Source organism: Pelophylax lessonae (assembly GCF_965119305.1).
Source record: "Pelophylax lessonae genome assembly, chromosome: 9".
NCBI lineage: Eukaryota > Metazoa > Chordata > Amphibia > Anura > Ranidae > Pelophylax > Pelophylax lessonae.
The window spans coordinates 182,194,823-182,219,798 of record NC_138776.1 but is presented as its reverse complement, the minus strand read 5'-3'; the positions used below and the strand labels follow the sequence as shown (position 1 = coordinate 182,219,798).

Genomic DNA, 24,976 nt, shown 5'->3' with positions numbered 1-24,976 from the left:
ACACTGTAAGAAAATCGGGTGAACATTTTCGTCCAAAGAATTTACGTACAATTTTCGTAAAAGGTGTACACAACTTTCTACAGCTGGTTCAGAAATTTCGTATGAAAATTCTCGAAGGGACAAACTCCAAAATATTTCTTTTAAGGGAAAAAACAAATGTTTTTTTTTATGTGTACCATTTTTGTATGATTTTTGTACAAGAAAAATCAGAAAAGAAAGACTGCACATGATCAGAAACAATAAACAACAAAAAAAAAGCCTTGGTCGTACGAGAATTTTTGTACGAATTTTCATTCATCGGTTCCGATTTGATGTGAAACAACGAGGAAAATCAGACTATCATTCACCCCGATTTTCTTATAGTGTGTACCCTACTTTAGCCTCAGAACCTGTGGAATTCAAATGTGTTTGGGTTTAAAGGGATGAGGTGGCAACCCTAGTTTTAACCCATCAGATTTTTTTTTTTCGCCTTCTCTGTCCCATTGGGGAGTTTTCCCTTCACTTAGGCTGCATTCACATGTCAGCGTTTGGATCGCGGGCAGAACCGCCGCGGTTCCACCCGCGATCCGGAGATTTATTGCAAATCGCAGGACGCCTAGCGTTGCCCGTTGATTTGCAATAGCCCCCCAAACGCCGAGCGATGTTGCCGCGATTTCCGCCTGCCGAATCGCGGCAACATCGCGCAAACAAAATCGCAGGACGCAATATGCTCCAAAGAAGCTCTTGTACTTCTTTGGAGCGTATTGCGTCCCGCGATTTTGTTTGCGCGATGTTGCCGCGAATTTCTGACATGTGAATGCAGCCTTACTGTCCCAAAGCCAAACTGGAAGTGAGAGGAAATCTCTGCAAATTAAAGGAATTTCTTGGGGACTCCCAGGTCACCAGAACTACTATCCTATTAGATTTCCCATCTCTTACTTTTCTGGAGACAACCCAAAATTTGGGGTTTCATTTTACTTTCTCTTTCAATGATAATGGTAAAAAGGACAAATAGAGAGAGTGAATCTCCTTAACGGGGCCACAGACAGCAATAAAAATTGAAAGGGGGTCTAATCCCACTCCACTCTGTCCAAAACTAAAAAAAGAAAAGAAAATTTTTGCTTTCAGTTGTACTTTAACATACACTATCTCACAAAAGTGAGTACACCCCTCACATTTTTGTAAATATTTTTATATATCTTTTCATGTGACAACACTGAAGAAGTGACACTTTGCTACAATGTAAAGTGGTGAGTGTACAGCTTGTAGAACACACAGCCAATAATGTCTAAACCGCTGGCAACAAAAGTCAGTACACCCCTAAGTGAAAATGTCCAAATTGGGCCCAATTAGCCATTTTCACTCCCCGGTATTATGTGACTCAATAGTGCTACAAGGTCGCAGGTTTGAATGGGTGTGTTAAATTTGGTGTTATCACTCTCACTCTCTCTTACTGGTCACTGGAAGCTCAACATGGCACCTCATGGCAAAGAACTCTCTAAAGGATCTGAAAAAAAAAGAATGGTTGCTCTACATAAAGATGGCCTAGGCTATAAAAAGATTGCCAAGACCCTGAAACTGAACTGCAGCATGGTGGCCAAGACCATACAGCGGTTTAACAGGACATGTTCCACTTAGAACAGACCTTGCCATGGTCGACCAAAAAAGTTAAGTGCACAACATGCTCAGCATCCTATCCAGAGGTGGTCTTTGGGAAATAGACGTATGAGTGCTGCCAGCATTGCTGCAGGGGTTGAAGGGGTGAGGGGCAGCCTGTCAGTGCTCAGACTGTAAGCCACACACTGCATCAAATTGGCCTGCATGGCTGTCATCCCAGAAGGAAGACTCTTCTAAAGATGATGCACAAGAAAGCCCGCAGTTTGCTGGAGGCAAGCAGACTAAGGACATGTATTACTAGAACCATGTCCTCTGGTCTGATGAGACCAAAATAAGCATATTTGGTTCAGATGGTGTCAAGGGTGTGTGGCAGAAACCAGGTGAGGAGTACAAAGACTAGTGAATCTTGTCTACAGTCAAGCATGGTGGTGGGAGTGTCATGGTCTGGGACTGCAAGAGTGCTGCCGGCACTGAGGAGCTACTGTTTATTGAGGGAACCATGAATGCCAACATGTACTGTGCCATACTGAAGCAGAACACAATCCCCTCCCTTCGATGACTGGGCCGCAGGGCAGTATTCCAACATAACCCCAAACACACCTCCAAGATGACCACTGCCTTACTAAGGAAGCTGAGGGTAAAGGTGATGGACTGGCCAAGCATGTCTGCAGACCTAAACCCTATTGAGCATCTGTGGGGCACCCTCAAACAGAAGGTAGAGGAGCGCAAGGTCTTTAATATCCACCAGCTCGGTGATGTCATCATGGAGGAGTGGAAGAGGACTGCAGTGGCAGCCCAAGAGGATAAAGGCAGTGCTGGAAAATAATGGTGGCCACACAAAACATTGACACTTTGGGCCCAATTTGGACATTGTCACTTAGGGGTGTACTCACTTTTGTTGCCAGCGGTTAAGACATTAATGACTGTGTGTTGAGTTATTTTGAGGGGACAGCAAATTTACACTGTTATACAAGCTGTACACTCATTACTTTACATTGTAGCAAAGTGTAATTTCTTCAGTGTTGTCACATGAAGATATAATAAAATATTTACAAAAATGTGAGGGGTGTACTCACTTTTGTGAGATACTGTATATATAAACCATTCATACCCCCTCCCTTTTTTCAATGAGGGGTGTCCTCACTTTTGTGAGATACTGTAAATACATCTAACATTGCGTCTACTTGTCATATACAATCTATATTTACCTCTGTGCTGCGTTATGTAAGGTCTCCTCTTAGCTCAAATGCTTCCTCGTTCTACTATAGATAATGTCTTTGCATATGCATACCAGATGCTATACTCTTCTACTGCCTTGATTGACGAGCTGTGCACAGAAAGCTTTGAGAACGGAATAAACATTTTCATTTACATTGCATTAAACTATATTGGATTGCATTATGTGATATCAGATTAATAATCTTAACAACATGATCCATAATCATTCAACTTGTAACAGGCCCACACCTGATTGACTAAGAGGACCGAAGCATTAAACAGCTCACCAGCCACTCCTTATATGAAACCGCCACCATTATTGAATTAGTGTGTAAAATACATGCATAAAATTAATATTGTTTGCCTCAATTCTCTCTGTCTTCCTATATGCTAATCTCCTATCTTACCCCTCATGGAAACCCATGTCGCCATTTAAAAAGTGAATAACATTAGTGGCCAGCTTCTTAAACCATGTTTTCTGTGGCAGCGCACTGTTGATGTCAGCCCAGATCTTGCGCATGCGCTGTTTCTGATCTGCCACAATTGTTTATACATATTCCCATGGCTTTAATAATGCTACTTGACACTCAAATTGCTGAAGGTATGGCAACATATAAATAATGTCATCATCTCTGGGGGGGGAAAAAAAAAATTAGCCTGAGATCCTGCAGTACACACGAGAGCTCCCTGGAAGGTGCTAATGACGTTGCCCCCACAGGGGACATCTGGAATACACTGGCTTTGTCACCAGTGCATAGGAAAACCAGAAAGTTAAATTAATTCAATTTAAAATTAACGAAAAATGTTTTAATTACCATATGTAGACACATGTCTATAGATCAACTGTGCAGAGCTGCACGCACCTATGGTTCTTCAGTTTGTTGTCTAAGGTTCACTAAGTAATATCCACTACTGTACTTTTAGCAGAAGTGCTGCATATACTCTGAGGAACTTCCCACTTGTTTTTCATTGGCACATGGCATAAATCATCTGTGTACTATCTCTTTAGTTTAAGCAGCTTAGCATACCTCCCAACTTTTTGAAATGGGAAGGAAGGACACCTATTAGCAAAAGTATGTAGGAAAGGACACACCCCATGACACTCCCCCTAAAAGAATTTAACCAAAAACATAATGAGTGCTTTTTTTTTTTTTTTTTTTAATACTGGCTTTTCAAATTTACAAATGCAACAATTTAGAAATTGGATGAAGGGTTTAGTACTGGGAAACACCATTTGACGGATAATTAAAGGATATATACAACTATATAAATAAGACCAAAAAGACCAACTATATAAATAAGACCAAAATGACAGACAATTGAGGAGAAAAGAGGGACAAGAAGGCCTTTGTTCCAAATCATGGACATTTCCTCGAAATCAGGGACAGTTGGGAGTTATGGGGTGGGATTCTTCCATAATGTTTATAACGTGTAATAGAATAGAAGCGAGATAACACAAAGCTGGACTTTGATTTTAAAGCTGCAGCCTGCCAGACCTCTTTATAGTTATACCAGATGAATGTCAGAGGGTTCTGGGGACATGGACCTGATCTTTGTTTCAAGTGTTGTGACCCTGATTCTACACCACTACTGTTATTGTCAAGTTGTATTTAGCCTAAAACCACTGTTATGCCTCTATTAGTTGAACCGTGTTTCGTGGATGTAACATGTGTTATGAATTTGAAGTGTAGCTCTTGATGTCTTTGTGTATTTTAATGTGTATCCTGCCTTGCATATACAGCAACTCTGAGAAGTGATTTCATCAAAGGGTTCTTGATGTCAGCCATTGTTATGCTTTTTCTCCACTTCAGAAATGGAGAAAAGGAATAACCGCTCACACTGGTAGTTCCATGTTTCGTGGTGAGGTGCAGCTTGTGGGTCCTATGTCAGTTATTACCCATGGAGGGTGGAGGCTTTTGGCTTCTATGATTTAACAGCAGAAAGGGGAGAGAGAAGAGGGACTCCTCTGACAAATAATGCTGTGGCATCCGAGTTAGTGTTTCCCGTGGAAGGGGACATAACACTAGTGATCCAGGCAAGTAAAGGACTTAGAGGATGAATTATGGCCATGCTATGCTATCTTCTTTGCTTTTATGAGTTGCAAGCTTGATGTCCAACACTTGTGGCTGGCTTGAGATTGGCAGTGGCCTAGTTTGAAAATTCTAACTAGTGTCAATGTAGCTTGACACCAGTTAAGCTTCCAGTAAGTTTTTGGTTGTCTGAGGAAATTGAACACCTATAGGAAAAGCACAAAAACATTGGGATAATATACAAACTCCATGCAGTGTAGGATTGAAAGCCACTCCGGCACTGTCCTGCTCACACAAGGAAACCCAATGAAAAGCTGCTCTGTGTGTCAGGTGAACAGAAACACAATTCTTTGAGATTCAGCTTGTGTCCTATACTGACTTTGTAAAGGTTGGTTTGAATATTTGAGGTTATTCCGGTCAATGAAAGCCATCTGCTATAGAGGGAGGTCAGGCATGTTGATACGGTGCATCACCTTCTCTATAATATATCTGCAGAGCACCTGATAAATCCTTATACTTGGCCTCGGCTTAGCATACAAGGTGTATGCCAACAGTGAGGGGAGTAGAGCAGAGTATTGATCACATTTCAGTACTTCCAATCACTGGAAGAAAGAGGAGATTTTAACATGAGCACTTACCTGACAGTCTTGTAGGTACAAATAGATTTGAGATTGTCACAAGATCTGTCAGAAAGTGATTAAACAAAGCAACTGTCAGCTTGTGTGGATACACACAGGGTAGGTAAATGCAATTAGTGATATCTGATTAAAGACAAACTAAAAATCCTTTGTGGCTTTAAAAATATAGTAGAGAATTTCCATTAAGAAGAAAAATAAAATATGAAGGCACTGATGCATTCGTTGCTTGTCAGAGCAGCATAGATAGGCTGAAACTGTCTAATGTGTTGCAGTACTTGTGTGTGCACTCATCCTGATTGTGCTGGAGTGCAAGAACTGGCCATTCTTTGTACTTGAACAGAGGTGAGCGCAGAGAGCTGTGGCAGACGAATACTTTGAGGAACTACAATGAGAAAAGTCTTGTGTTAGTTGGAAGTCGGAACAAAGGCATTCGCAGTAACAGCTTTCAAGGTGTCTAGTTACATAGGCTCACAGCAGCTTAAAGACCTCATCAGCTAACAAGCCTATTCCAAGTTGTGCTGCTGGAGTTGATGGCGAGATTAATGTGGTTCTCCTGCTTGCTGGCTTCCCTCTGGAATCAAGTGAAGCTCAAGAGACTATGATATGTGCTATACGGAGTAACAAGTGACGACTGAGAATAACTGCATTCTTTATCCTGTAGGAAAACATTATTTTACTGTAATCCATTTTTTTTTATTTACAAATTCTGTAATTTTTTTTTATTTAAAGCGGTTATTTTCACTTGTTCTATAAGAGAAAATCCAACAGTCTATTTAAATAAAAGGTCTTCGTGTGCTGGCTCCTTAGGTGCTTACTTATACTTTTACTAATTACGGGCAAGACTTGGCAGTTTTAGACTATACATGCCAAGAATTGATCATTTTTGGGCTGTCCTCAGATTTTGAGTTATAGAAGACACCACTTTTACACCACTTTGGATGGTAGAAGTAATTGTTCTAAGGACCTTCCGCACCTTGGAACTAGCTTGCTGAGTGGTCTCATGTGCCTTTTGTAAGGGCAATTTTAAAGTGCACCTAAAGGCCAAACTTTTATTTTTAGTTTTGGATAGAGTGGAGATGGATTAGAACACCTATTAGGTTTGTATTGCTCTCTGTGCCCCCGTTAAGGAGATTCACCCTCTCTATTTGTTCTGTTTACCATTATCATTGAAAGTGAAAGTAAAAAAAAATTCCAAATTTTGGGTTGTCCCTAGAAAAGTAATAGAGCGGAGATCTTCCATTGGGCCACTAGTTCTGGTGACCTGGGGGTCTCCAATGGATTCCCTTAATTTGCAGGGATTTCCCCTCGCTTCCTGTTTTGGCTATGGTAACGGAAGTGAAGGGCAATCTCCCACATGGGACGCAGATGGCAAAAAGTAAACTTGCAAGGGGTTATGACCTTGCCTTAATCTATCCAAAATGGAAAAAAAAATGCCTATAGTTTTACTTTGAAGTAGATGTAAACCCTAAAAGTCCTTTAGTTTGCAACATAAACTATGTTTTTGTTTTCTAAAATCAAATACTTGTGTTCACTATTTTCATGGTTTGTTGCATCTTTGGAGTTCTCCTGTAGCCTGCTTGAAGTCACTGTTTACATTCATGCTTTTGAGCGATGGCTGCATAGCAATGCTTGGGGAAGTTTTCCTGATGGAGACAACACTGTACTGCCTGAGTAATGTGTTGAAATGGCACATTGTAGTCTCTGTCAGAGGCCCATTTGACAGGGTGACAATAAAGCAGCACGATGACAGATTGTTGTTACCCTACAACAATAAGTGCCTGAATAAGGATCTTCATGAAAGCTGCAGAGTTAAAAATGGAAAAAAAATTGAAATTTAAGTTTGAAATTAAACTCGTATTAAAGCTTGTGAGATTTTTTTGACATCCATTTTAATTCCCTTTACATAGAACTTGATGTGTGTTGTGATAAAACTAGAACATAAAGTCTCTGATTGAGATAGCTTTGTATATCCAGTAGTCATGTTCTTATGTTCTAATCAGTAAACATGTCTTTGCTTTAGTTCTGCAAGTCAAAATTCCCCAGTTTGTAGTGATTTGCATACCAGAGCCTGTACCCCAAGCCTCTGTTTAAAGCTTAAGTCCAGGCAGATATTCGGAAAACATCAATGAATGCAGCAAAATATTTACTTAAAACAAATCTTTAAATGCTCTAGTATAAATGCCCGAATTTTGACGACTTATAACCTCCCGTGTAATAGAATTCAGACTACGAGAGATGCAGTACTTCAATCTACCCTTTATTCACATGTACTGGCAAAGAACCTACTGAGTTGAGGCGATATCAGAGAGATCAACTCATTAGTCTACTGCTTCTCTTCTACTGTCCATTCATAGGCTGGGGATAGTAAGTCGGTGTAGCTGTATTGCTTATTAAACCAAAGCATTAAACAAAAAAAAAAATTGAGCCATGTTTGGCCCTGTCAGTACCACCTGGCTCTACAAAAGTTAATTTAAAAAACAATTGAGGTAGGTGGAATATTCTAAGTCAAACAGTGACTGCATCCACTCAGATGCAGTCTCTGAGTATCGCGGCTGTCTGGATACAATAGCTGTTGGTGGAGACGTCTCTGTCCATGCGGTTTAGTGTAAAGGAGGAATCCCAAGCCTTATTCACTTGGGCATACACCTGTGCAAGGGCTGATTTTGCCCACACGTGATGTACAGGTGCTCTGTGCATCTGTGTGCAGGCAGTCTTATTCATGTCAATTGGGACATAGTGGCTACACAGACACAGCCGTTGCTCCCAATTTGACAACCGTTTTGATGCAGGTCCCCAAACTTGCACTGTCTACAGGGGATTTACAGCCGTCACTGTATAAACTTAAAGTATAACTAAAGGCAATACTTTTTTTTTTTTTTTTGCAATCTCTGCTCCTATTGGGTAGATTCACCCTCTCTATTTGTTCTGTTTACCATAATTGAAAGTAAAAGTACACTGAACAAAATTATAAAGGCAACACTTTTGTTTTTGCCCCCATTTTTCATGAGCTGAACTCAAAGATCAAAGACCTTTTTTTTTCTTTTTATACACAAAAGGCCTATTTCTCTCAAATATTATTCACAAACCTGTCTAAATCTGTGTTAGTGAGCACTTCTCCTTGCATTTTGAATGCACAGAGATACCGTGACGAGATCCTGAGACCCATTGTTGTGCTATTCATCCACCACCATCACCTCATGTTGCAGCATGATAATGCATGGCCCCATGTTGCAAGGATCTGTATACAATTCCTGGAAGCTAAAACCATCCCAGTTCTTGCATGGCCAGCATACTCACCGGACATGTCACCCATTGAGCATGTTTGGGATGCTCTGGATCAGCGTATACGACAGCGTGTTCCAGGTCCTGCCAATATCCAGCAACTTCGCACAGCCATTGAAGAGGAGAGGACCAACATTCCACAGGCCACAATCAACAACCTGATCAACTCTAAGCAAAGTAGATGTGTTGCACTGCGTGAGGCAAATGGTCACACCAGATACTGACTGTTTTTTGGACCCCCCAATACAGTAACACTGCACATTTTAGAGTGGCTTTTTATTGCGCCAGCCTAAGGCACACCTGTGCAATAATCATGATGTCTAATCAGCATCTTTATATGCCACACCTGTGAGGTAGATGGATTATCTCGGCAAAGGAGAAGTGCTCACTAACACAGATTTGCAAACAATATTTGAGAGAAATAGGCCTTCTGTGTACATAGAAATTTTTTGAGTTCAGCTCATACAAAAGTGTTGCGTTTATAATTTTGTTCAGTGTAAAAGAAAATCCCAAATTTTGGGGTGTCCCCAGAAAGGTAAATTTCCCAAAAGGGCACTAGTTCTGGTGACGGGCAGCCCCAAGGAATTACCTTCATTTGCTTGATTTCCTCTCACTTTCTGTTTGGCTATGGGACAAGAAGTGAAGGTAAAATTCCCCAATGGGACACAGATGGCAAAAAACAAAAACACTGACAGGGGTTATGACCTTCTCTTACTCTATCCAAAAAAATGGAAAAAACATTTTTTTTTTTTTACTTTACTTATGCCCATGTGAACGAGGCTTAAAAGGGTATGGCTAGCTTTCGAACCCCTTTTTATGTTTTACTGCTATTTGGCGCTCCATTGGTAAGATTTATTTCACTTCCTGCTCTGGGGACAAGGTTTTAACAAACAGGAAGTGAGGGCAAATACGAAATAAGGAAAAAGACAACTAGCAAAAAAAAAAAAGTTTTGGCTGTAGATAAAGTAAGTGCATCAGAAAAGTTAGGTCACCAGCCTGCTGGCTGAGATTGGTTTGGTAGGGCTATTTAAAATCTCAAGACTGGATGGACAGAAAAGCAAACCACTTGACAGATAAGACCGCTCTTGTATATGTATTTCAACTGTGTATTTAACTGTTTTCTCAAGTTCAGCTTTAAGAAATCACTGGTAACTGTGAAAAAGCTTAAACTGCTGGTTTGCTGAAGACTTGATATTTAATAGAGAGGTTGTTGCAAATGCTTTGGTTTATGGGAAGTGTGTATACAATGCTTTATGAACTGACAATGTGTACAGTCATCTGTCTTTGAGTAAATAGCATATGCCCACATAGGTTTTTCTCAACATGAGTCTGTTTGCTTGTATTCACTGATGTCTATGAGCTGTAATATCAGTCACACACTTTCTTCCTCTTTCCTTGCTCCTAATTACTTTAGCATGCATGAAAAGAATGGGATGGCACATGCACGTGGCTGCCTGCTGGGAAAGGGTTAAAGGTAGGAACGTGAATATGAAAAACAACATGTTTCCTGTTTGCTGCAGGCTGTAAAGATGGTTGGAGTGGATCTTCGCCCCCCCCCCCCCCCCTTCTCTTTTTCTGCTCAGGAAATGTTTTGGTTCCCTCCGCTGTGTAAAATAAACCTGCAGAATGATCATGTTCCAGCTATAGTAAATGGCACCCCCCATATCGTCAGATGACAAGTTCAGCTGTGGAGAGTATAACGTGGCTGGGAAACCAGTGGTGGTGTTAGACTCGAGTAATGCTAGTAAACATGTTCATTAATCAGGAATAAACTAACACCAGATACCTGAATTCATATCTTCTCTAATGTTTTCATAAAAAATGAATTAGTTTACTTTGAATAAAGTTTTAATTTAGTTATTAGTTATTAAAAAGTCTGAAGTTGTTCAGGAAATGCTTTATTATGTTCAGTTGTTTCTTGTGGACTCATTCATAGCACAATCTGAATTACATAATTCATGGGAAGTCGCTGTCTGTGTGCGTTGTGTTGGAATGTCATTAATTATCAATTGCACCCCAGTACACATATACATACTGTGTAGCACACCACAAAGACCACATGCAAATTCTCTGTGTGCTACATTGCGCCACATTTTTAAAATGGTGAACAACCAATTTTTTTCATGCATCGAGGTGTGTTCAAGTAGAACTATACTAAAAAAATGTTTTTCCCATATTGGATACAGTAAGGGAGGGTGTTAACTAGGGCTGCAACTAACAATTATTTTCATAATCGATTAGTTGGCCAATTATTGTTTTGATTATTCAGAAAATAACAAAAAAAAAAAAGTATGGTGTATAATTTAGGTAATATGTAAAGTTTAAAAAAAGGCAATTATTCTTAAAAATCTATATGAAGTGGTAAATATAAATTACCAACTAAATGGTTAGGGAGCAAAATCTCTAATCCACTCATAATAACAGACAAAATAGATATACTGTGTATACAATTAGAGGTTGAATCTGGTAAATATCAGCAGACTGCGAAATCACATTTTTTTTTCATTTAAAGAAAAAAAAATATTAAAGACTGTTTTGCCGATTTGTAGACAGAACTGTAATATAATATGTATGACAGACTCCCTTGTCATGGGCAGGTGGGTTGATAAAAGCTACCTGTGCCTGCTGTCACTTATTCTGGCTATACAAAAACAAGGTCTTCCTTTAAAAAACAACTTAATTTTAAGAACATTTGTTCGATTTTCAAACCGTTAGTAAGGTCAAATCGTTAGGTCAAATCAACGTCTGTTTTCGACCACAGTGATGGGAAAATTTAAAAGAGAAGAATAGAAAACTTCTTTGTCAAAGGAATTTTCAGACGAAATGTTAAAAGTGAAATTTTCAAACGACAATCTTTCATTCACTGAATGTACAAAGATTTTTCGAATTAATATTTTGATCCACAAATTGAAACGTGTATGGCCAGCATAAGGCACCTATGCAGTTTGCTTTTGATACGTTTCTGCAGTGCTTTTTGCTGTGTGTTTTGCGCACACGATTTTGCTTGCGATTTGCGTTTCACATTTTTTATGCTTTTTTTTTTTTGGCCAATTTGTTGTTGAGCAGATTAAAAAACACAACTAACAACAAATATGTTATACTTACCTGCTCTTTGTAATGGTTTTGCACAGAGCAGCCCTAATTCTCTTCTTCTGGGGTGCCCCACTGACGCTTCTGGCTCCTCCTGCCTTCAGAGTGCCCCAATAGCAAGCTGCATATATAGTATAGAGTGCCTCAATAGCAAGCTGCATATATAGTATAGAGTGCCCCTATACTATAGCAAGGTAAGACAATCTTCTTCTGCCTTAAAAACCACTCACTTCCTGCCCAGGACTACATGTCCCATGATGCATTGCTCCTCACACATTTACATTCACAAGTTCTCAGGCGCTTACTGACCTGTATGGATGGTATACTCAGCTGTATGTGTGCTGCACTGTAATTCCTGATATGTAAACAAATAATGCAGTCTGTATGCAGACCAATTAATCAGCTTACCAGCTAATCGATTATGAAAATAGTTGACAACTATTTTCATAATAGATTAGTTGTCGATTAATCTATTAGTAGTTTTGGTCCTAGTGTTAACCCCTGTAAGGTTTATTTTGCCATCTGTGTCTCATTGGGTAGATTTACCTTCACTTCCTGGCCCATAGCCAAACAGGAAGTGAGAGGAAGTCCCTGCAATTTAAGGGAATCTCCCCCCAGATCACCAGAACTAGTGTCCCCATTGGGATTCTTTTACTTACACTTTCAATGATAATGGTAAACAGGGAGATTCATCCCCTTGATTTGTCCTAACGGGGGGACAGCAATAAAAACTGACGTTCTAATCCCTCTACTCTACTCCATCCAAAACGAACAAAAAAAGTTTGGCCTTTAGTTCGACTTTAAAATCCAATTCAAAATGAAAATGTTGCCAAAAGCAATGAGCCTCATGCACTGTGTAGTGTTGTAAATGGGCCATGGAGAGCAATGTTCCTTAACTCCAGTCCTCAAGTACCCCAACAGTTTATATTTTCAGGCTTTCCATTATTTTGCACAGGTGATTTGATCAGTTTCACTGCCTTAGTAATTACCACAGCCGTTTCATCTGAGGGAAATCCTGAAAACATGACCTGCTGGGGATACTTGAGGACTGGAGTTGAGAAACCTTGATGTAAAGGTTATCTTGTAGTTAATAAAAAAAAAAAATTAAAGTTATGTACTGAATACAAAGAAATTGTTTAGCCTGGACAAAGCCCACCAAACACAATTCTGTTTAAGTGCATTCAGACCTTTGGGTTAGTATGTCCAACCTGGTAGTTGGGGCTGTAATGGCGTGCATCAAAAATGTACACCCTGTGGCCCTTTTCAAACCTTGTATGTGTTTCATTCCTCCCTGCCTCTTCCAATCTCCTGCAGATTAATAAGACAGAAAGAGGGGAGGGCTAGGACTCTTATGCTGTGCACAATTCTATCAGCCACGTGGGATTGGCTGATAGAAGAAAGCAGCAATGTCTTATTAGTTTACTGCTGCTCCTTCATTGTCCAATCAGTACATTGATCTGTGTTCTGGATCAAGCTGTGCTTCTCCCACAGGACCAAAGGTATTGTCTGGCAGAAGTGCTTGCTTTTTTGGAGGTTCGCTTTACATTGGAACTCCAGTAACTACTATTGTTATCTAAACAAGTGAAGTAACATAACCTTACTGCAGTGCCCAAAAAATATCATTCCCTTCTATGAAAAAAAAAAACAATAATTGTTTTTGGGTTCCCTTCTACGTTACCAGTTTAGGAGTCTATAGCAGGTCTGAACTTGAAAAAAAAGCCGTGCTCTTGTGAACTCTCCATTGTTCAATGTTATGTAGTGGAGGGCATTGGCAGAGACAGAAAGAGCCCTGGGGCCACATAATCTTTCACATTGAAAGGAAAGGATGTACAAACATTCATTGCCAGCACTCTATTATTTAGTTAGCTCCCCATCAAGTCAGAGTTTTTCTTTAAGCCGATAAATGTTTATCTGCATTGTGGCGAAAGAGAGCAGTCTGTAATGTAAGCGGTGTGATCAGTCGATCTTGCAATTCAAATCCAAGAACACTATGGTGGCTGTGGTAAGCCTCATTCTGCTGCCGCTTGCTGTGGAGATTCAGATCAGAATAGATGATAAATAGCCCGATAAAGCTGTTGGAGGGAATGATCTATCACAGTCTAAAGACCTAGACAAGAACTACGCAATTAAGAATCTGATTGGACTTGACGTGTCTAGGAAGAGGCAAGCTGCCTTTCTAACCTTGCTGTGATAACACTTGCTAAAAGATGTTAGTGACGCTGCTACGAGTGTCTTGTTCACTGAGATGGGATTGTCAGTCCTGTCTTGTGTGAAAAGTTACTAATTTTAAAACCATTTATTACCTTTATAACATTCTCTTCATTAAGATGAACACTATTTCTATGGTTAAGCAGAGTTCTAGGAATTGGGGGTGGTCAGGACAAAGGTTGAAGGGGGGGTACCTTCTGATGTTTTACTTTTTTACCAGTCCCGAATATTGACTCATAAAATTTTGAGTTCCACACTCAGATGTTCAGAGAAGAGTACAGGACCACTCCAGGGGCACACCTGTTCAGACAAGAGTTTTTTTGGGGTGGATGCGGGTAACCTGCAGGGATTGTCGGACCTGCCTGCAGGTTCCCTTCTCCCATCCCTAAATCCCACAGTGAGCTGGGCTTCCCCCACTCCCTTTCCCCTGTGTTTCCACCTGGAGTCTGGTGGGAGTCCAAGGGCAAAGAATGCAGCAGTTCAAATTCTCGGCACTCCTCTGGTCAGGGTGAGTCCTTGGAGGTCCTCTGCCCATGGGTACCCTGAGCCTTGAGGGCATCCTTTTAGTGGTGCCAAAAGATTGTTTTTGTACTGCAAGGTCTCCCGTTCCTTATGGAGCCTCAGGGTCATGGAGGTGGCAGGTCCCTCAGAACCCCAGCTTCCCATGGTTGCTCTGATGGCAGTCCTGCAGTCCTTAGTGTCCCAGGTGGAAGTGGCATGTGGGCAAAAACCCAGGAGGAAGCATCCCCCGCCTTCCCCTGCTCAGTCTCTCTCATCTGATTCTGAGCCTGATGCTGCTGTGGAGGCGGCCCATCCAGGGGGACTTAATATCACGCCTCCAGATCCATCAGATAGTGAGGATGATTCCTCCATGGTCACAGCAGCGATTGAAAAAGCGCTGGTAAGACGCACTTATCACTGCAGTGCGTGTGACTTTAAAAATTGAGGATGTGACTTATGCAGCCACGAATGTGGCTGTGTTGTTTGGTACGCATAAGTCACCTCATACTCCAAAGGTGTTTCCTTATTTGCCTTATTTTGACAGGTTTTCCTGTAAGGAATGGGAACAACCAGAATTGCCCTTTGTGGTCCCCAAATGTTTTGCTGTAGGTTACCCTTTTAAGGAGTCACTTTTAAAAAAGTGGACTAGTTCACCAGTGGTCGACCCTCCTGTTTTCAGGTTGAATAAAGCAACCATGATCCCAGTAGAGGACTCCCCGTCCTTTTAAGGACCCGGCTAAACGCAGGATGTTTACTATGGCTGGTTCGGCATTGAGGCCAGTCTTTGCCTCAGCCCTGGTTTCTCAAACCCTAACTAAGCTTTTGTGCCAGGGCCTGGGCGGTGAGCAGGTCCCCACTGTTTGTTGATTTAGTGGACCAGTTGGTCCATGGGCTGCAGTTTATTTGTGATGCAGCTTTGGATACAGCTCTTGTGAGGTCCAAACTTTCTTTCAGCCGTAGTGATTTGGTGCATGCTGTGGCTTAAGAATTGGTCCGCAGACCAAGCCTCCAAGAAAGCTCTCATTGATCTGCCTTTTCAAGGCGATCGCCTGTTTGGGGCTACCCTGAATGATATCATTAAGGGTATCACGGGGAGAAGAGTACCATCCTGCTACATTCCCGGAAAGGGAAGGAGCCTTGTTGCAGACGGGGGCCTGCCTTCTCAGCCCATAGAAATTATTTTGTGCTTCTGGAACAAGGGAAATGGATCTTTCAAATCCTCCCTGGAAGGTTCCAAGCAACCTTGGTCTGGTAAGCCTAGAGCTAGCTTCAGAAAAGACCCCTTCAGCATGAAGGTCTGCCCATCCCCGTGGACTTCTTTTGTGAGGGTCAGGGAGATCCCTAAATGTTTTTGGGGGTACCCAGAAAGGGGGGAAAAGTTTTTTTTGTTCTTTTCAGGTTTTTTTTTTAGGTCCTGAGTCTCCTTGTGCGGATTAAATTCATGCAAAGGTTCAGGTAGTGTCCAAACTACCTAAGGTCCCCCCTATCCCAGTACTAGGAATTCAGTTATCTAGGTCTGATTTTAATTCTGACCAGGGTGGTCCTTCCTCTGGACAAATTTCAGGAACCACAGGCCACAATTCACCAGCTGCTGTCACACAGATAGTTCTCTCTCCCGATTTGCATAAAGGTTCTGAGACTGCTGGTATCCACCTTCAAGACAGTTCTGTTTGCACAATCTTACATGCAGCTCCTTTAGCAGATTTGGCTCCACAAGAGGATACTGAAGTTTGTGCCGAGATCACGGGTTCCTCTGGCAGACGCCGCAGGCATCCAAGGGCCACGGTAAGGTCAGTATCATCTTCGGTTTGGGCTTCTTTTGCAGTTCCTGTGAGGGATCAAGAGCGTGGATCTTCCAATCATCCTGGTGGCCCCAAACGTCCCTTGGGGGCTTCCTCTCAGAGAAGATTAGTTGTCCCAAGGGCTAATCTACCATCCTGCTTTACAGTCGCAGGTTTTATTGGCTTAGTTATTCAAAGCCACGTTCTGAGGTATAGAGGTTTGTCTGGATCAGTAATCCCTACTATGGTGAAGGCGAAGAAGTCGTCTTCCGGCAAGATATACCATCGTACATGGAAAGCGTACATTTCTTGATGTGAGTCGATAGGCGCTCATTCTTGATCCTTTTCTGTGGCTCGGATCTTAACCTTTAGTCAATGGAGCATTGTTCAGAAGTTGGCCTTGAGTACCATCAAGAGCCAGGTGTCTGCCTTGGCAATCTTCTTTCAGTGACCCCTAGCCACACACTCTTTAGTTCGTACCTTCATTCAGGGAGTTTGATATTGGCTCCACCTGTACGGTCCCTTTTGCCACCATGGGATTTAAATTTAGTATTTTGGTTCTCCAGAAACCTCCATTTGAGAATATTCAGGAGATTCCCTGGTCTACGTTATCCCAGAAGGTGACATTCTTGCTGGCTAATACCTCGACCCGCAGGGTATCGGAAATGGCTGCATTATCCTGTCAGTCCCTATTTGGTGGTCCGTAAATATAAAGTGGTTCTTCGCCCCTGGCCATCATTCCTGCCCAGAGTTGTCTCTGACTTCCATTTGAATGAGGACATTGTGTTGCCTTTCTTGTGTCCCAATCCAGCTCATCTCAGGGAATTTACTTTGCATACCTTGGATGTGGTTTGTGCGATTAGGGTGTATCTGACAGCTACTGAGACCTTTCGGAGGTTAGACTCGTATTTGTGGTTATGGACGGACCAAAAAAAGGGCTGGCCGCTTCTTCGGCTACCATCTCCAGATCGATCAGACAGACGGTGTCTCAGGCCTAGTCCATTAAAGGTCAGGATCCACCTTTCCCTGTCGGGGCGAATTCTACTTGGGCGCTGAATGCTTCTTGGGCCTTCCATCATCAGGCATCAATATTGCAAGTTTGCAAGGCGGCCACATGGCCGTCTGTGCATAACTTCACAAAATTCTATAAGGTATATACTTTGAAATCTGTGAATGCTTCTTTTGGCCGCAAAGTGTTGCAGGCTGCTGTTTAAGAGGGCCTGTTCCCTCTTGTGGGGTGTTTTTCTTTAAACTTTTATTTTTTAGATGGGGCTCCTGTGACCCAGTTAAGGCTCCTATGTTTAGTCCTGGGTTATTTTCTCCACCCCTCATTTTCCTTTTGGCACTGCTTTGTATCATCCATTAGTTATGATTTATGGAGCGCTGTGTGCGTTGATAAATTCAGAGAGGTAAGTACAAAAATCTCATTATTCGTATAAAAAAAAAAGCACGTAGTTAAAAAGCACAATCTGGAGTAAACAGTCATTAAAAATCTCCTACACACAAACCCATAATAAGTATGAAAATTTGTTCTATCCATGAAACCCTTCATTTTTGTAAATAATCCTTTATTAGAATGTATTGTGTTCTGAAAACATTTCTGCACTGGTGTCAGGACCTGCAATACATGATGGTATTGTAAGCCTGCTCATTAGCTTGTTATACTTCTCACAGCCCTCTGAAGAGTCAGTTTTGCATGTTTCAGCTCACCAGCAAACCTTAAACTTTTTAAAATATGCACTGTTTCTGGCAATGTAATTTGGCACAGTACTCGTTTTCTATCTGTTTTTTTACTGGCACATGTACAGGAACTCATGGGACCCCTGTATACTTTGCTCTTGAAAGTGTTTGTTTCTGTTTTTATGTATTAGGTATGATGATGCAGTGCATTCAATGTAATTCTGGCCTAGTGTAATGTGTTTTAGTGAATTTCTGCAGTAATTTTATTACAAAAAACATGCACATTAAAAGTAATAAAAAAAAGAATATGCTTTTAAGCGTGTCAACTTTTATACAAATGTCCAAGTTTTGTACAATAGAAGTATACCAGACTTCTGATACAAATGATAGACAATGAGTCAGTTGGGTGGGTAGCCCCGGGTCACACTTGTGCGATGCGGGAAGGCTGCGAATTCGCAGCCTGTTCCCGCATCGCAAACGCACCCCGGCAGTTCACCCTGCCATATGCGATACGCTGGGGGTGTCAATGTAATCTTAACGACACCTCCAGTTTGATCGCATATCGCAGTGCGATCTTGCAGTTCGCACAGGATCGGATCGCACAAGTGTGAACCGCTGTGCGATCCGATCCTGATGCGGCTGCAAAAAAGGGTCCTGTGCTTGTTTGCTGCGGGTGCGGTGCGAATTTAGCCATACAAAGTGTATGGCTAAACTCGCACCGCACAGCCGATCGCATGTAATGAAGGAGCAGTGCGCTCCAATATTACATGCGATCGGCGCAGCCGCATCAGTGTGAACCAGGACTAAAGCTTCAATTAATTTTGTTGTTATGAATAAAAATAGAGAAATGGAAAAGAAGTAGCGCATGAAATCACTGTTAGATGACTTAAAGTGTAAAAAGCATGCTTGTCAAAGATACTGCTTGATAAACACTCAAAAAAATATAAAGAAAAGCAATGTCCTTCAAGTCCATAAAATCCAGGAGTGCGTGAAGTATATAAATGGATCACCATCCACCACCAGGTGTCACACCGATAGATAGCAGAAATGGCAACTCACCAGAAAACGATGCTCAAGTGTTCTCACACCAGAGCAAACTGAGCAGGGATACCATACAGATGTAGGGAGCACACGCATGGAAGACCAGAGTCTCTTCACCACTGCCGCATAGAAGTACCCTTCACACACTTTCCTCAATGTAATGGTATTATGGAGAGAAGGAAGGGCTCCAAATAGTGAAGTACCATCAAAACACTTGCTTTATTAAAATATATAAATTTTGCACTCACATGTAAAAGCATATGGATAGGCATTGAATCCCATATCTCCGGTCAAAGAGGAAGCCTAACTCGTCCAGTGTCCCGGGCTAACTCCACGCCAGCCCAGTCCCTTCCGGGTAGCTCCTCTGCCGTGTCACGTGATGTCGGATGTGTCGTCTGGTCACGCCCCGACCGGTTTCGTCATGTCCGACATGACTTGAGCATTGTTTTCTGGTGAGTTGCCATTTCTGCTATCTATCGGTGTGACACCTGGTGGTGGATGGTGATCCATTTATATACTTCACGCACTCCTGGATTTTATGGACTTGAAGGACATTGCTTTTCTTTATATTTTTTTGAGTGTTTATCAAGCAGTATCTTTGACAAGCATGCTTTTTACACTTTAAGTCATCTAACAGTGATTTCATGCGCTACTTCTTTTCCATTTCTGTATTTCCAAATATTATCCAGTATTTGTTTAAGTAGCAGCAGTGTTTCCACATTATAGCAGTCAAGTGACTGACTCCTCCTAAAGCGCAAAGATATTTGGACTTGACAGTGGGTGTCTAAGTTTATATATATATATATATTTGAGTATGAATAAAAATAGCATGTATCACTTTTTATGTTTTTTCATGTTTTCTTAGAGTTGATATCTAATACTTTGTATAGTGTTTTGTAAATGAGTGCGAACAATAAATATTACGTTTGGCATAGCAAATTATTTTAGTAATTATTTTTTATGTAATGTAAAACCGAAAAATAAGAAATTAAAGTAAACCAATAGTAATAGAAAGCACACCCCAGAAATCATTGCATTTTTTTCCCTTTTAGTGCTGTCTCTTTGGTCTTTGCTGAAGGATAGATTATCTATTTAGGCTGAGCCACTGATGGTCTATGCAACTTCTGCTTTGGCAATGGTCACATGGCTGCCATCAGTGTGAAAAGATTCCAGGAGAAATTCAAGTGATGTTTAATATGGTTAGAGGAAAGAAATATATCCATTGAATCTTTGTGGGTCCAAAGACAAGAGTAGAAGAGACGACGGAGGAGATGATAAACCCCCACTGGTGTATAAAATATGCATTAGCAGTGAAGTATTTGTTGGGTTTAACCAGAATGCAAGCAAAGGATATTTCTTCTTTACAGCCAGTACAGCCTTTTTTTAAATATAAATTTGTATTAAAAAAAATCCTGACTGAAAACAACCCTAAAGAAATGCCTGTGCCATGGTTCATTATCTTTGGAGAATTTCAGTGACTTTAGACATGCGGAATACATTTTTTTTTTATAATTTGATATTGCTACCACACAAATTAACAGGGACATGTATAAGTATCGTTGTGAAGAAGAATAAGTCTTATTTTATCATTTTACAGTCTTTATAAAGTAAAAGACTCAGTTTATGTAAGGGGAATCCTTACTGTGCAAACAAATTTAGCATGAATAACTCGCTCAGAGACATCATTCCTATGTAATATCTCCCAATCCCAGACAATCTGTCATATTGATAGTACTCCCTTCTATCTTCCATTTGTTTCTCTCCATTCCTCTCCCTCTTTCCCTTTTGCTTTTTTTCCCTCTCTACTAAAACTCATCTAAATGGAAAACACATTGTCTTCATTATGTGCCTGTATTGAATGAACCAAGTTGTCATGGAAACAGCCATCTGAGGCCTGGCTGATTCTAGGCCAGTGAATGGGGTATGAGCAAATGCAGCACCTTCCTAACCAGAAGGGAACAATCGCTATTCATTCAAGCCAGGTTTAAGATCGGAAAATCTTGTTAGCGAGAAAAATGTAGATGAGTATGTCAGCTGCAGAAAATCATCTTGGGCTAAAACCTCCCATTTTCCACCTTCATTTTTTAGTGGCATGCATTTCTGTTTATGGGTACTAGTTATCTATATATTTTTCTTCTTTGATTGTGTTGAGGAGAAACAATAGGAGAATAATTCTGAAATGGCCACTTCTCTATAAATGAGGTTGGCTTGTGGCCATCTCCTCGGCATCTGCGATTTTAATCCCATTAGTGCTCAGCAATGCGTTGCAGATCTGTCCAGTGTAGATGGTGCTCACTCTGAAGGGGTCAAAACAATGAATGAAGAAGGGCTTGTGTTCCATTATCTCATCTTAAAGGATGTATTCACTCTTCGGCCAGGCAGAAACCAACTTCCCATCTCCTATCTGTTTTGTCATTTCCAATAAGCTGTATGCTATAAACAGAATGGAAAAGAAATCAAGGAAAGGTTGAATATGTGATCTGCTTTTTTTTACAGAACAAATTTATAGAGGTTTTATCTACAACGCTTAAGAAATACGACATAAGTGAATCATGTTAGTGGTCTCTTGGTATAAAATGAATTTTTCTTCAGATTAGTTTGAAAAGTGAGAAAAAGAATTCAAGCTATATTTACCCGCATGCACAGAGTCCTTACCAGTTCATTGTGCTACAGGCAGTCCCCGGGTTACAAACAAGATAGGGTCTGTTGGTTTGCTCTCAAGGCAAATTTGTTTGCAAGTCAGAACGGGCACATTTTAAGTGTAGCTCCAGCCAAAAGAATTTTATGTTTTTTTAGATAGCATAGGGAAGAGTTAACACCCCTGTACCATTTGTTTTGCGGTCGGTTCCCCTGTTCAGAAGATTTCACCCCACTTTCTGTCCCAATGACAACTGGATTTTGAAAACTTTGGGCTGTTATGGAAACAAGGATTAGTAATAAAGCTTCAATGGGGCACTATTTTCCCATGAGAACTCTTACAGGAGTGAATTTCCCTTCCTAGGGGTAGATTTCCTCTCACTTCCTGTTGTCTCCTTCCATTTGTAAATAGGAGTCATATTTAAGTCAGATGTTTGTAACCCAGGGACCGCCTGTATTGGTTAAAAAAACACCTACTTATTGTATTTTAGATAGATAATTACTGCAAATTTTATTTTTGCAGGCAGCAAGTACTTACATGTAAACCTGTAAGCATGCAGTCTTAACACAATGTCCTCTGTTCCCTAGAGCAAATACATTTTGCCCACGAATTTTGCCAATTTTAAAATATGCTGGCTCATCCCTGCATATCCAATTTTCTGCTTATGACTATGACAAACTTTTCCTTTGGTGCACCAACTTTCTTCTATATTTTACAAGCATAGCGCTTCCTTTGTTTTTTGTCAACAGATGTTTTTTTGCCTCTTTCACATGTGAGATAATAGTTGACTGGATCAGATGATGATCTGATGTGTTTTGGTACAGATGATCAAGTAGGTTATAAAGCCTAAATTATATTATCCCTTCCTAAGATGAGTGGTGCTTTTGTCTCACCTAGCCCTTGCCATAAACACCTATGTTATTAGATATGAATGTGTGTATTACATCCTCAAAACAAAATTCAGACCATTCAATAATATTCAAGCATTTTTTAAATCCTGTTTTTTCTTTTGCGAGTATTTTTCCAAATAAAAAATGTATTGAAATACAGGTTGGATACAGAGGATCAAATGAGGATAGTGTAAGGTTAATAATGGTTTGAGGTTGAAATCTGTTGGTGTGATAAAACATTTTTGTGATAAATGAACTTCTGGTGGAATAACGTAACAAAAAGAATATGTAAACCTCTCCAGTGAGAAGCCCCAGATACAGGAGGAGAATGTCACGGAATTTTGCGAATGTACCATTATCCATTTGACTAGGCCCACTGGTGGAGCTGTGAGCATTTGCAGTGGGTTGAGGAAGGAGATTTACCTCAGTGAGAAGACAAATGGAGTATAGGGTTATCATTGGAGGTGCAAAAATGAGAGCATAGAAAGTTTTAGGAGAGGTATGTTGGCTGCAGAAATGATTGGGTAATTGGAGTTAAAGGAGCTTTCAGGGTTTTAGACTTTGAGTGATTGACATGGAGTCTCAAGAGACATGCAAATCTGAAGAAGGGAAGTTGGTTTAGAAGAGACGTTTATTGGGCAGTTATGTAGAGCTGGCTGTCCTCCACAAACAAGGCTGTCTTGTGATAGATGCCCATTTCCAGGCCCCGTATTCAACCACACCATTAAGTTGTTTGCTAGACCCCAGTGCCCAAAAACTAGATAGATAGATCCACTATAACATATCAAAAGCTTTATGCATATCCAGGAAATGTAACAACATTTCCAGGGACCATTGGTGGGCCATATAGGGGAGAAGAATAGTGTATCTAGAAGTATCAAAAGCTTGGTGTGCCAAGGAACAAAACCTACTCAATCCTGTAAAAAGTTGGTTGAGGAGGAGAATTAGTTCCTTGAACAATAACTTGGTTAGGCTTTTGACATCAATATTTATCAAGGAAAAGGGGCAAAAATGATCCCAGGTTTGAGAGTCTTTGCCAGGCTTTCAATATTCGCTCTCCACGTATTGAATGAGGTGTCCACCTTCTTTAAAAATGAGATTGACCATGCGTAAGCTGAAAGTATTTGGTTGATTTAGGTTTAAAGACATTTAAAATCTAGGAGAAAGAGACTCCATGGTGAAGCCTAAGGTTTGCATAATATGGATTTACAGATTACTAAAAGGGGGTTATGGTCTGACCAGGGGACAGTTAAGACCATGGCTGACATTATTGTGGGGGAAATTGGCCATGGACAAAGTCATGATTCATTCCGGAGTAGCTGGAATGAGGGTGTGAGTAATATGTGTAGCCTTTAGATAGTGGCAGAAGCTCTCTCCAAGCATATGTAAGATTATGAATCCAGAAGGGTGTTGAAGGTTGGTGAGGCTGCAGTAGATATGGAGCCTCTTGAGGAGATTCATCCAACTTGGCAATAAGTACTAGATTGGAATCACCACAGAGCAAGAAGAGGGTGCTCTGTTAATGGATATCTATGATATTCAATAAGTGTGATAAAAAGATACTTGTTGCAGGTTAATAGTATAGTAGGTGCAAATAGTGACCTCAGTATCTTTTGAGAGTGTCTTGTATCAGTAGCTAATGGCCCTGTAGGTTTGCTATGGTTTCATGGCATGCAAAAAAGGTACACTTCTGTAGGGAAATTAAAATGTGTTTGTTTTATGAACATGTTCGCTTGAAAGATTTCCCTGTTTTGCGTATTGAGGTAAGCATCTTGGAGAAGACCAGTGTAAAAACATTAACCCTTTTTTGCCAGGGGGTTCAAAGCTCTGAACATTAGCTGTGGGATATGATCACCACTTATAAATTCATAAGTGGTCCTTATAGAGAACTTTGTGTAGGGGTTTTCACTTTCAGGTCATTACAGAAGTCAAGAGTGCACTCTTTAGATCTGGAGAAAAAAGTTTAAAAAAGAAGTATGTTTGTTTTTCTTTTTTCTTTTGAAATCATACTTTGTTACCTAGGTGGATTAAGCATCGGTCTGATGCTGTATCTGTCCCTCGCTGGCTCGATGACAGAGAACTGAGTGATCAAACATTGCTGATCACTCAGTTCTCAGTGCTCCGTGAGCACAGAGCTGGTGAATGTTAGTCACCGGATCTCTGCTCTGCCCCTCCAGCACTCACTGCAGTGCCTTGATGAAGAGGGGGCAGAAGAGGCTGAGCCAGCTGCCAGTCCAGGCTTCTGGGCAGATCCCAACCATATGGTTGGGATCTTTTCAGAGCCTGGAGCAGCTCTGAGAAGTCAGAGGGTCACAGGAGTGCAGAAAGAACTGCGTTCCTGTGATCCATAGGTGTGCAGACAAAAAAATCTTTGGCCATACTT

At 40.9% G+C, this 24,976-nt stretch overlaps 1 protein-coding gene across 7 annotated transcripts in view; it reads left to right on the top strand.

Moving 5' to 3' along the window:
* ZMIZ1 (zinc finger MIZ-type containing 1) overlaps positions 1 to 24,976 on the top strand; it is a 223,939-nt gene that overhangs the window by 32,363 nt on the left and 166,600 nt on the right. The window contains exon 2 of one of the 7 annotated variants that reach the window (XM_082267635.1): positions 10,179 to 10,238. The exons of the other annotated variants lie outside the window; for them this stretch is intronic. The gene's annotated coding sequence lies outside the window, so the exon portion shown is untranslated. The remainder of the gene's footprint in view (positions 1 to 10,178; positions 10,239 to 24,976) is intronic. 7 annotated transcript variants of the gene reach the window in all.